The sequence below is a fragment of the Accipiter gentilis genome, chromosome 8 (genome assembly GCF_929443795.1).
Source record: "Accipiter gentilis chromosome 8, bAccGen1.1, whole genome shotgun sequence".
Taxonomy (NCBI): Eukaryota; Metazoa; Chordata; class Aves; order Accipitriformes; family Accipitridae; genus Astur; species Astur gentilis.
In genome coordinates this window covers 13505745-13518884 of record NC_064887.1, presented here as the reverse complement: position 1 = coordinate 13518884, position 13140 = coordinate 13505745, and the positions used below count along the sequence as shown (strand labels likewise).

Below are 13140 nucleotides of genomic sequence, written 5' to 3'. Positions count from 1 at the left end.
AAACATTTTAGTTGCCATATGTAAGGATTCTAGGTATGATACTCTGTCGTAAAGGTTATATTTAGATTTTTCCTGAGGGGGACAGAACAAATATCATTTACAGGTGTTTTTACTGTACTTTAATTACATTCTAGCTTTACCAAATTTGCCACAGTTTAATCACCCTACTGAATGTAATTCTGTCCCTCTAAACAGTAATATAAACAGCAAATAGAGGGGGAAAAAAATTATTTGCCTAAGGGACTACATAAGCATATAGTAACACTTAGTGCTGGATGACAGAACCTGATCACCCCAATTCCTGTCTACAAATACGACCAACTAACAGCAACCAGCTGAGTGCACATTTAAGACCACTTTTGTACATGATGGCAATAAGATCACATGTGCTGCAATGGCGATGGCAGGGTGAAAGGCAAGCTCTGATTGCAACCATGTAAGACGAACCTGTTCTTTGCCTGGAGGTTCACCTGACAGTCTGCAGAAACTAAAATGCAAAACGTTGAGCAGAAGAAACAACAATATTTACACAGCAAACATACTGGGAAAGACGCAGAGAAAGTTTTACTGAACACGAGCACACGAGGCCTACGTGCCCGTGCACGAGGCCTGTAGGCACTGCTGCCATGCTTTGATTCAGTTTCTGGACACAGAAAAGAGCAAGAATCACGAAGAGCACATAGCAAAGTTGAAGGGATATTACTGTATTCCCACACATGAGAGTTAACAAAACAGTACATTACAGGGGCCAATTGCATGGCTCTATCTGTTCTGATGTATTAGGAGGCTGCACTTTATAAGATAAAAGCAACGAAAGACTGAGGTGGAAAACTCGGGTGAATGAGGTCGCTGTGAGGAGAAAGGGAAAAGGATGATGAAGAAGAGAAGTATTGTGGCAATGCGATTCAGTGAGGAATCTTAGTCAGCTAATGGCTGTGTAATGTAAAATTAAACCCAGCAAATCTTCAGAGGGCAGCGCAGCAGCCACAACCCAATCACAGCTTTCAGAATTCATGGAAGCCACTGCACTTTTCATCAGCTGCATTATAACAGATTTACATTAAATTGCAATAAACTGGCTGGGGAGCACTTCTGTGTCACTTCTATTTGTACCAGATGGAGTCAGAAATGTTTCGCTATATATCAGGGCCTTGTAAGTGTTAAGAGCAGCCAAGATGTGCAGTGCAAGTGATAATCATAAAGCAATGAGAAGGACAGTGGATTAGTCATATTATTTATTGCAAAGCAGAAGTAAAATATTGCAGATATTTAAAGGGGAATCTAAACTCTCACTCTTCTACGTGAGCATGCTTCAATCAAAACGTCCACAGCAGGAAGCAGCAACACTGCCCTGTATGATGCCACTACCTGACTTCCACATATTCTATCCTCCTGGTTTGTTGAATACCATTTTTTACTTCCTTTATTTTGTGCAGATATGTTCTGAACTTGAAAACACTGCAGTCAGCTTTGTGTGCTTCTCATAGGGAGCTGTTATAAGCAGCCTTTGCCCCGAGAATAATTCAGATTTTGTAGTGTGATTTCTTGGCCTTCATTAGGATGCCATCTGATTTTTATATTCCTTCTCTTTAAATACACTGTACTACAGGAAGAAAGAAAAAAGTGTGGCCTTCTTTTGTTTTCTTATGTAAGAAAGTATTGTTTGAGAAAGAAAACAGCAAAGATTTTTCTGTGTGTGCTGCTTAGCAAGAAAGAACCTGCACAAACTAGAACAGTGCGATGAGAAAAAGGAATTTTTACAACAGAAAGGAATCAAGGCATGTGTTATAATTGCTTTGGAAAAAAATCTAGCCATATGTAAACGCAATGTCTACTTATCAGCTTGTAGAAAGGAAGCTTGTGTTAGGGATTCAGTTCCCCTGTATTTTTTGTTAAAGGCATGAGAACCAACAATATGCATTCTCTGAGGGAAAGACTATTGCAAATTGGAATTTCAGTGGCTCTATAAGTTTCACTGTAAAAATATTGAAAAATAACAAAGCACCTGCATAGAGTTTTAGCCTTCTTAAGCAAGTAAGGCAGTCTGCTCAGTGGCCAAGAGTATTCTAAAGGGCACATCTAAAAGTAATTTGTTCCCCTTAAGTTCCTCCCTCCTTTACCTGCTCAAGACAGAAAAGAATACAGGCGCTCTTTGTCAGTAAGCGCTCCTTGTAAAATATCCCTTTCTGCAGATAAATGGATTTTATTATTTTTCCTCTATTAAAACTTAAAGTTTAGCATTGGAGACTTCAGGAATTCTACATGACATTAGGATATGACAGAGAAGTATGAAACTATATACAGGGATGAATACCAGACTGTAATTTGTCGCAAAATTCGTCTGCATCAATATTTTAAATACTTACACATCCTACCATTTGGGAGAGCTAAACCAACATTAATTAGAAAGTCTGCACAGAAACAAATCTTGTTCCTTCTTAATTTTCAGTTTTCATGAATGTAAATAGTCTCTTAACAAAAGAAATATTTCTCTAACATGGAAACATCCCCTGTAAAAATCTCAATCAATCTTTATATTTTTCTAGCTAATTTAATGTAGATATTTTGATGTTGCTGACATTTAAATAAAAAAGTGTATATTCAGTTATAAACCTTTTTGTATACATATGCAGTGAGGAGTAAACAATAAGACATAATTTAAACAGTTTCTTAGCTGGACGACTTGCATGGTGTATTAGCTTTTGTAACATTTTATTTCATTCACTATATTACACCACTAGCCTAGATGAAAGTTGCAAGAAGAAAATTACCATACTTGTGAATACAGGATCCTATAGCACAAGACTGATGGAGTTTACTATTTGTTAATGACGCTAAGTCCAAGAGGCTGCTTGTTCACAGGTTTGGGGTTTTTTTTAAAAAAAAAAAAAAAGAGAGAGAGAGAGATAAAAGTGGACACACTTCAGAACAGAGTACATGTACTGCAATACCTGGGACCCCACTGGGCAGAAAGCACACAATAGAACTAAACAGTTTCTTCTCAACTCTTTACTCAATCCCCTGAATAATATAATCTCAGCTTCAGTTATTTCTCAGACAGCAGGCTCATTCTGTCTAGTGTGTATATCAAAATCAATGAGCAGTAGGCATGATTCACACTTCTAAGGCTTCAATTTGTATTTACGTTGTTAAAATAAGATTGAAATAAAAACAGGAGTGTCATACTACTATGCCAATTAGGATTTCATGAAAAACTTCATGGAAATAAAACAGTAACAGTATTTTTATGGGGGTATAAATATATATATATATATGTATATATGTATTTGGCAACATGGTCCCTAACACTATTTATAACCTTTATATCATCTGGTTTTGGCTATTTACCAGTGCCAGGGTGATTCATTAGCTTCAGTTTGGCAAGAACTTGACAGTCTGAACAAGGCTGAATCATTTTTCTTTCATAATCTGTTAAGAAGTATGAATTGACAAGACCATTTTTTATAGTGCAATAATGTCTGATAGAATAATAAGACAGAAACATTTTTTGTGTTGTATACAGTTGCCTAGCAGGGAGGAAGAAACAAAATATTTTCAGCATAAGAAAAGAATTTCATAAGTTGTAAAATTTACTGAGGTATGTACTAAGTATCTTTATTCTATTTTCTAGCCCAAGAGCAACACCCTGCCACTTAGAATGTATTATATGGCAAAGGCTATCAAACCACTTTACAAGCAGTAACAAGTCCCCATCCTAGTGAGATTAACAGTAAAAACCCATTTCACACATGCATATACTGAGGCTGAAAGCAACTCCCCTAAGATCACAAAGAAATCAACAGAAGCTACTCCTGAACTTTTATTCTAGAACTATGTTGTTTCTCAGGTTTATTGTTTCTATTATAACTAACTGCCTGAATTTGTTAAGTGCCAAAGTTGTATATGATATTATAGAAGACCATAGTAAAGAGCCCTTGGAACCAGTGAAATTCCATGTCCCAAACGGTAACTGAAAATAGACCTTTTTTCAGAAATTGATTTTTTACAGTATTCATTTTTTCTGTTATTTTCATGGATACATGATAACACTGTGCTTGGAAGGACAAATCAAAGGTAAAGACTTACATGAGGGCTTTGAGTCTCTTGGATGATACAATATGCAGTAATATTGTATTAGTTTCACAATACCTACCTTTATGAGCATACTGAATAACTCAATCACTTTTTTAATATGTCTGCACATTATACTATTTTTATTATAGGACTGATGCAGGGTTTCAGGTTTTTTACTCAAGTATAATACCAATTGAAAACAATAATGGCTACACTTACTGAATTTGTTTCATTTTGTAGACTACTATACATAAAAGATAGTTTTATTTAATTTTCTCTTTTATAGTCTTGAGCATCCTCTTCAAATGCTGCTTTCTGTTACAACAGAGCATAAAATGAAATTCTTTCAGCAAACTAGTTCAGTATACCTTACTGATTTCACTAGTATTGGAAATAAATATGCCTTCCAGCTATTTCTTTTGTCCTGAACCTCCCTTTAAAAGGGCTGCTGGAGGGATACTCAGGCAGGGGTCCTAGAAGTTTTCAAAGAGAGAGCAAGACTATATAGCAAAGATCCTTTTAGAAATAGACACGTGTCAAACAACATTTGCATAAAATCAGTAGCTGAAGATTTACTTTCTTCTCCTCCAGAAGTGAAAGTTATCTGAATATGTTCAAAGGCTCTACAGGAGATGGCTGTCAATGTTTCTCTCTCAGGAGAAGAGAACAAAGCAGGTAAGGGGTTATATCAGAAGTAAGATCTAGCTTGGGTTCAAAAACCAATAAAATTAAGATTAAAGCAATTTTTTTTTTTTTTTTTCCTGGAAAAGGGCACCTTTGCTAAACTGGAACATAAGCAGCCAGGAAGCTGAGGAGTAAGAGCAGAAATAAAGTTCAGTGATGGAGAAGCAAGGCAAGAAATGCAGCATACATAAAAATAGAAGAGATAGAATGAAAGAAACATGATACTTTTAACCTTCTGTATGGCCTGGAAAGTATTTCTTCTAAGAACATACCCTGAATCAGGACTGTGTTCATAGCTTATGATGTTTGAGAAGGCATGAATAGAAGACACATTACTTCTTGCATGCTTCCTCTGCAGGAGCTCTGGCCTTTCTTATAGCTAAGGCAGCTGAAGAGCTCTCAAGAACACAGCTCATTGTACCTCTTTTATTGTTGTCATTTGTTGAAAACTTGTTACATAATGCAGTTTTCACCATGATTCACAATGCAGTCCCATAAAAATGGTGGTGTATCTAGGTTCATAACAGCTTGACATAGTGTTTTTCACAGTAAAATAAAACATACTCATACATCTCCTTCGTTAAAGCCAAAAATCTGCAGAGAGTGCTCAGGCTCACTGGGGTAAGACCTGAGCAATGAAGAAAACCAGGAATCAGCACAGTATTGTCCTAACAACTGATGTAGCAGCAGCAGCGGCGGTCTGTATTAAAAGCCTTCACTGCTTACATATAGGAGGATTATCACTATTGACATTTAGTCTCAGGTAACTGCATAAATTATTACATACAGCATTCCCATCAAAATAGCACACATATGGGTAACAATATGAAATCATGTAAGGTGAAGAACTTCAAAGTTTCATGGAGTAACTGTTGAAGTATTTTGAAGGTCTCCCACATGCTATCAAGCATAAGAAGTTACTACATTTGAAAAGTCCCGGTGATTCTGAGCCCTTCAAATTGCAAAGCATTGCCAGATTTCAGGAATTAATCTGCGTCACTATTCCCTCTTGCCATAACTCAAAGCCTAATAAGAAGGAGCATTTTTTTTGTCTGGAGATATTCTTATCCCTTGAAGTGATTTCAGGCTTTCCAGTACTTTGAGTTCTCCATATCCTATACTGATTGTTTCTCCCACTCCTTTCCTTCTTACTCAAAGCTGAATTTTTATTTCCTTCAGCAGTCACTTCTGGCCTTGAGTTCCCTACGCAAATAGCCTCTACTCCCAACAAGGCACAAACACATCATTAGCACAGCCGCAATCTTCACAAACCACATAGTCACAGTACCACCAAGGCAACCTGAACTTCTGAGCAAGGCATGCCTTTGGCCAGTCTGCTACTTCATTTTATACTGCAACTGAAAGCTGCCCAGTAGCTTAAAAGATCTAGCCCATTAAAACGCACATGGCAGAGAAGCACACTTTATATAAGATTGTTGATTTTTCATTCTATAAGATCTGTTAAGAATATTGAATCTAAAACTACTGTTACTGATTCATTGATGTCCTTCACAACTAGGGTGAACTTCATCAGCAGCTGTAGATGCATATTATATAAATACTAATGTAGTCTCTGCATGATAAAGGATTAATAAAAAGGAAAAAAAGCCTCTGCAGTACAGCTCTCAAATGGCAAATGGTGCCCCCCCCCCCCCCCTTTTTTTTTTTTTTTTTTTTTTTTACTCTGGATTATTGCCCAGCTCTTCTTATCAATAGCTTGGCAAGCTTTCAGACACACACAGGCTGACGTATGCTTCTCTATAATAGAACTGCTGGTACAAGAATTTGTGATCTTTCAGCCTGGCAGTTGGTTGTTACTACTTATTGAAGTACCACCTGATTGTAGCTATTTTTCACCTGCTGAGAAGAAGTTCAAAGAAAAAAACCACCCATATTTGAGTATTAACTCTTACCCTGCCAGATCTACCTCACATAGATGACCTCTCTCTCTCTCCTCTATGGAAATATATAAAGATTCATGATCAGCATCATCATAAGAATGAATCCCTAATTGAGCAGTTTTCACAAGCATTCTGAAAGACACCCTATAGCTGCCAATATTTTCACGAAAAATCCCTTTCAAAAAGTTGATTCTTTCAACCACAAATAGATTCAAAAAATGCATAAACCAGAAGAAAAGGAACAACAAAAAGCCCCACAGATGCAACAAGAAAGATTCTTAGAAAACAATAAAATATCAGCAGCCCTCTGGTCTGCAGATCTCTCTATATGAAAAAAAGATGTAGCTATTAAAAGCCTACTGCATTTCTTTGTTATTTATACGAAATATCAGAAATACTCAGTTTCGTGTTTCAAGAACTCACAGGAAAGGGAATGTGATGGCTTCTAAAGTGAAAGTGAGATAAATTCAATTTCTGCTCCTAGCAGTAAAATCATAAGTGCCTTTGGTACGCAGCAGGAGGAATGGACGTTAATCACACACCTGTATGTTTAGCAAACACTACACTGGAATGTAACCTCCGGAAGTACTAACTTTTAGGTAAGGGGGGGGGGGGGGATCACACAAATAAAATTAAACATATGACAGCAGCCCAGGGGCAGAAGATGATGAAAATAAATAAAATGTTGTAACAACCCCGTATTCTCAGGCTGCACATCTGTGAATTAAATGCCTTTTGCTGGAAACCTTCACTTGCCTGCAGCTCATTTCTACCTGCAGGGGAAAGTTTATGCTACAGAGCAAAAACTGCATAACCAGAAATTCACACAAGTGAAATGTAATTGCTTACCACCATCTGGACAAGCCTAAACTTTCTCCATAGAATTTTCCTCTGTAAAGATCCCTGACTGCCATGCTGGACTGGAAGCTAACAAAAATTGGCCCCATGCCTCAGTTTCCTTCTAAAGGCCAGACAACACTGTTAGATAAAAGAGATCTTGCCCAGTCTGTCACTTGGCAGGACTCTTACTCTGGCCCTTCACACCAGCTTCTGTTCTTTGGGAGGTCAGCACTTTTGGAAAGTTGCTCTGGATGCTCTCTCTGCCACAGTGTATGCAGTGCACCTGCTATTCAGAAACACAAAAAGGAAAACTGAAGCAGGTGGTCATTACTCATTTTAGTCTTGTGTTAGGCACCCTCAGACAGCCAGTGCACCCTAACACAATGCAGATTAATGTCTTGTTCCAGTGGCAAGGATGCAAACACTGTTTAGTGTGAGGAGGCATATGGGCTCTATCAAGGTCTGGCTGAATCGTTGGCTCTGCTTTGAAATATAGGAAGATGCAAGTACCGAATATAAGGGTTAGAGACCTCCTTCACAGCCACTAGGCAAAGGTCCAACTTCAGAGAGCAGAAAGAAAAGTTTTTTCAAACTGGTCTTTCCCCAAAAAAGGAGGACTGCTGTGAATTAGAAAGAAGCTATTCTTAAGCAGAGATGATGCTCTCCAGCCAGCCTGCAGGAGGTCTTTTGTTCCTTGAGTTGTATAGCTTCTTCCACCTGCTCCTTGCCTTTTTTTTTTTTTTTTTTTTTTAATTTTTTCGCATTTGACCAAGAGACTCTCCAGCACAGCTGTAGCCACGTTGTCCTGGGTTGGCAGGAGACAAAAACAGCCTCCATGGATACCTTTTACATAAACCAAGCAAACTTGGGCTCTAAACTGTTTTGGCAAGGCCCTTTACCTTCATCAGACACAGAAATCTCCCTGTTTTCTTTGGATAAACCTGCTCTAGCCTACCTCATCCACACATAGTTGCCATGTATGTCATCAGAAAAGTAAAATGTATTATTCAATGCCTCCAAGCATTGTCTGCTTCTGGCATGCGGAGTAACATTTCAATAGGCATAATCATTTATAGCTGATAAAAAGCAAGACCTAATTACAGAGAAGTCTAGGCTGAGACTAGCTATTTTGTAATGGGAATTTTACATTTTCTGCCATATAGCTGGGAACACACTACTTTTAGCAATGAAAACACAATTTCCCTTCTTAATTCTTGTTCTTTTCTTTATGCTGTTTTCTCTATTGGAAGCTTAGAAAAAGGAGCTTGGGGGGGGAGGGAGGGGGAAGGATTGATAAAGAAGCTAGACACCAGCATAGCAGTGTCATCTCTGAAGAGATCTTCAACTATTTCTATGGCATACAGCCCTTCAGGGCAGCAAACTTTTGAGCAAATAGAGGCATGTGAAGGTTGTGGTATTTGCTGGGATGGTCACATTAGGGTTCATTCTATCTGATGAGTTCATTTTCCAGTGCAAGAGTACCATGCCATCTGTAGGATAAACACTGAATTCATTTCTAGGCTGGGTTTTTAAGGGGTTGGTTTTGGACAAAGGTATGCAGAACTCAGCAATGCACTTTTTATAGTATACATTAACAATCATACTATTATCACAGCACTACAGCATAGAGCTTTCCATCTAGGATGCAGATCAGCTGTGTTAAACACTGTACGCTCATAGCAGCAGCTCCAACAATTTTATGATCCAAATAAAAAATAGATTAAAATCTCACTTGTAGGCGGGGCTGTACTGAGCAATGCAGCACCTGTACCAACACAGAGGGGCAAATGGCCTGTACATTTTTGGCAGAGAATTTCCTTTCAAACACTAGCATGATCTGACCCTGCTTTACTCCCTTCTACCGATACAATCACAGGAAAATGTTGCAAACCAGCAGAAACTTAAACAAAATTTCTTGCCCGTTGAGTACAATTGTATTCCTTCTACATGTAAGACTCTGTTCATTATTCATCCTTGGATAACATGAGCAAGAGGTTATCAGAATTTGCCAGAAGGCAGACTCCCCAGATAGCAAAGAACATGCAGCATTATAGTTAGAGAACATAACGACTGCTCAAGAAGTTGATGACATATCCCTCAGTTGACTACAGAGCTCCTTAAATCAGGGCACTGAAACTCAATAAAAGCACTGATCAAAGCAGTAGCCTCAATTTAACTATGAGCTTTATTTATCATGTCTTCTCTTTATTAAAAAAAAAAGAGGTGGGGGGAAAAAAAAAGGAAAAACAAAGGAAAAAATAAAAGGCAAGGGAAAAAAAAAAGTGTCCACAAAGCACCGAGCTTGTGGCAAGGCCTGGTGGGACACTGCAGAACAGACTCCTTTGCTGTTCTGACAAATCCACAATGGGCAATCTTTGCCTTTTGTGCTGACCTCTCACTTCCAGGAATCAGGAAAATAATTTTATGTGAACTAGTTTTCATCAGAAGGAAGCAAAACACAATTTCATGTTTACAATAAAATCCATGATCTGAGACCTATTTTGTGAATACACACAGCTGAATGGTATACCTGCAGTGGAATAGCACCCAAAAGCCACAATCAGGAGCCAATCTCCATTGTGCTAAAAGCTATAAATTCTTTAGATTCATTATTGCTGCAGAGCATCTCAATAGGAGCTAGAGGAAATCATAAAAATTGATAGTTTTCCGAAAGAAATTCTTCCAAGCAGTAAAGTTTAATCTCTCACTGATCTGTTATCCTGATAGAATAGTACAGGGACAGTAACATATATATCCTACCCAAACACACATTCTATCATCATACCACACTCCTCTCACGCTGGGTGAGCTAACTGAATTGAACTTGACCTTCAAAGCCCTTGGAATGCAACAAAATATCTCTGTTTTCTGACATTTATGGGTGGCTTTTCTGCATGGCTGCTTTTATTGCCTAGAAAATAATGGTGAAAGCTGTGTGTACAAACCTACTATAAACACTGACAAATCACATGAAAGGAAGACAGATTTATTCAGTGTCGATTACTCCAGAGCTAATCTAATCAAATTCAAGATTTACATTTTTAAAGCAGATCAAAAATTCATAGAGTTAGCATTTCGATACAATAGATAGATACTACAGTTTTATTTTAATCTGCAAGCGTAATTGAACTGATTTGGATTTTCTATGCTTTTATTTTTGCTTAAAAAGGCTTTATGTGTTTCATATGAAAATGAATCATTGAACTAGCACATGCACAAGGAAAACCCTATGGAAAATTCATACAGAAAATTATCAATCTCTGTCTAATAAAGCTTAGATAAAAATACATTTGGACATGAATCTATATTAAAAACTAAAAGTGCTACATGTGAAAAGGCAAATATATCCTACTCATGGCTTTCTTAAACTTAAAAGAAACCACTCCTAGCCACTCTACCAGAGCTGATCCTGATTTTCTTCCACGTTGATGAAAGAAACATGACACAAATGTGCACCAAGCACAGTTTTCCATCCTTTAGTCCATGAAGTATAGAGGGACTGTCAGGTGTCAGAAGTTATTCCAAACCCCTGTTGCCTTCATGCATGTTTTTCTCATTTGCATTCAAGAAACAAACAAATGTAGTTAACCCCCCCCAAACATTCAAATTGAGCTTGATTTTTGTATGGTTGTAAATAAAAAGTAACAGAGGCAGCACTGCCTCACACAGTCTGCGGACTGTTCTCTAGAAGACAAAATGGGCTCATGATACAAAGGATGCTCCTCTACTATGGGACGGACACAGATGGCTCTCATTCTGCTGCTTGACCTTGGCCAAGTCACTGCTACTCTGCTCCTCGTTTTCATTGGCTGTAAAAGTACCCTAACATCCACCAGGGCATATTGTTTTCAAACAACAGTGAAGCGTGACCCAATTAGAAACAAGTATTTTCACCAAGCATTTTAGTCAAAGACATAATCTACTGCCTGGGTACTCAGTTCTATGCCAGCATATCTAACTACTTGCACTGAACAAAACAACTGTTGAATCCTGTTCCTCCTTCATTTAAAGATATCTCTAATTGATTTAAAGGAGAACAAGAGAAAGCCAGAAGCACAATTAAATTTGAAAAGGAACAATAAGAAAAAATTCATTATAAAATTTTATTTTTATTCCTTCCCAGTTCCTCTGTGTATCAGTTAACTCGATTTGCAAACTCAGGATCTCTCAACTCCCACTTGAGTCAAGCCTGGCATCACCAAACCCCGCTCCTGAATGCTCTTGTTGAGGTCTGTGGGACCAAACACTGCATCTCTGTAGCTTACAGCCATAAGGAAACTTCCTTAATTGCCAGCTATGCAAGCCTTGACCTGGATTTGAAAAAGAAGTTCTCATTTTCAGTTTTGCTGCTGATGCAGTAAGCAGGTTCTGCCCACAAGCTTTCTGTAGGATATAAATGTCTCCCACACACCGACAGGCCAGAGACCATTTATTTTGTATTCTCTTTAACACCACTCTGGTCTAAAGCAGTAGAATAAGGCCACTCAGACCCTAGTGAACTCATCGCGATGTCCCAGAGATTACAAAAGGGTGTTTTCCTTTCCATCAGGAAAGCTGCCAGAGACACCACTGAGATTAAATAATGTACCCCAAGATGCTTTGGAAGTACTAGGCAAAGCTGAGTTTTCCTAAAGTTCATTTAGAACCAGAATCATACTCAGTTATTTCTAAAAAAGAAATATTCTTTTTAATGTTGGAGTGTCTAGGATCTATGATATTCAAAAAGCATGTATAATGAATGCAGTAATATTACTCTTACATTTACTGTTTCATCTGTTTTTAATATTTTCCGTTATTTTTCTCAAAGGTCTTTATTTTTAGGTAATAGTTATCAGTTTTTATCTGTAGCTTTACCGCAGTGCTGCTTAAACAGCAGTTACCAATAAAAGAATGAATCCAGACAGCACAGAGTACCCCACTGTCCTGTGGCCACATGTGACTGACCACCCTTCAAGGTGCCCACATTTTCTGTCAGAATATTTGGCTTTGTAGTAGTTTGTACAGTCATTCCAAGTTATGAGAGTTTATGATCTGTTCCAATCACTACAAGTCATAAAAATTATCCCAGTGCTCTGAAAAAAGCAGCACAAGATTTTCTCAGTGAACCTTTAAGTCTTTTAGCCATAAATCTCAACAAATAATGCTATTTGTTTAATTTAACACTGCTATACAGATTAATGAGACAAGTTGTCCACTAGTCAGGGGAGGAACACAAAGATCCATCCTAACTTATTTCATTTCCAGGTTTATTCATTGTAAGTGTTATATAATGTGACATTCACACATTACTGAAGAAGTTAAAAGAACAAAATGCACATCACTAATCAGCTGGTCATTTTTCATTTGATTTTAGGTGCCAGAATTAACGAAGCCCTTCCTTTTCATTAGATCTCTTTCCTTATATTTTGTTTCATTAAATCAGAAACAGACTATGTGAGCAATCAGAATATTTCTCTGCATTTTCCTTGCTTCTGCACATGTAAGTAACCCCACAGTGCTAGTAAATAGATAACCGGTTTAAACCCCAGGTCTGTTGGGACTCCAAAAACTTTTTTGGCTAGAAGATCCAACTGCAGATGTTAATGTTCCAAGACATTAAATCCTGATATTTTCAATTTCTCATTCTTAGTTATTCAGCATT

The 13140-nt window shown here is 37.8% G+C and overlaps 1 protein-coding gene across 3 annotated transcripts in view; it reads right to left on the bottom strand.

Moving 5' to 3' along the window:
• Positions 1-13140, bottom strand: part of ST6GALNAC3 (ST6 N-acetylgalactosaminide alpha-2,6-sialyltransferase 3) — a 231405-nt gene that overhangs the window by 127023 nt on the left and 91242 nt on the right. The window lies entirely within an intron of this gene.